The sequence below is a fragment of the Dipodomys ordii genome, unplaced genomic scaffold (genome assembly GCF_000151885.1).
Source record: "Dipodomys ordii isolate 6190 unplaced genomic scaffold, Dord_2.0 Scaffold23, whole genome shotgun sequence".
Classification (NCBI taxonomy): domain Eukaryota; kingdom Metazoa; phylum Chordata; class Mammalia; order Rodentia; family Heteromyidae; genus Dipodomys; species Dipodomys ordii.
The window spans coordinates 9,773,593-9,774,037 of record NW_012267239.1 but is presented as its reverse complement, the minus strand read 5'-3'; positions in this window follow the sequence as shown (position 1 = coordinate 9,774,037).

Here is a 445-nt window from a genome sequence, read left to right as displayed (position 1 = left end):
CGAGGCGCTGATGAAGAAACACATTAAAAAGTCTAGGTACATTATGTACAGCGGTCAGTGGCGGCCAGACGTGTCTCCTGGTCTGCGGCAGGCAAGGAGAAAGGAACCGGCGGCGGGCAGGCGGCGGCTCTAGCTCAGCATGCTCCGCTCGGTTCTGGGCACGGGCGCCCCCGCCGCCCGGCAGGCCAGGCTTGTGGGCGGACGGGTTTCCAGAAGCAGGTTCACCTGTGGGGCTGGGACGGCTGCCTCCCTCTAGTGATGCTAACTTCTGCACCGGCCCCTCGTGTCTGAGGTGGACCCCCACATCTGGCGAGCACAGGGAACACTGCATGCAAATGGCAAGGGGTGCAGAGGCGCAGCCCCTGCGTCTCGCTCTCCAGAGCAGCTGCACCACGGCCAGCGGCGGCTCCTGCGGACCCAGCTCGCTTCCGGCGGAGCGCCCTTG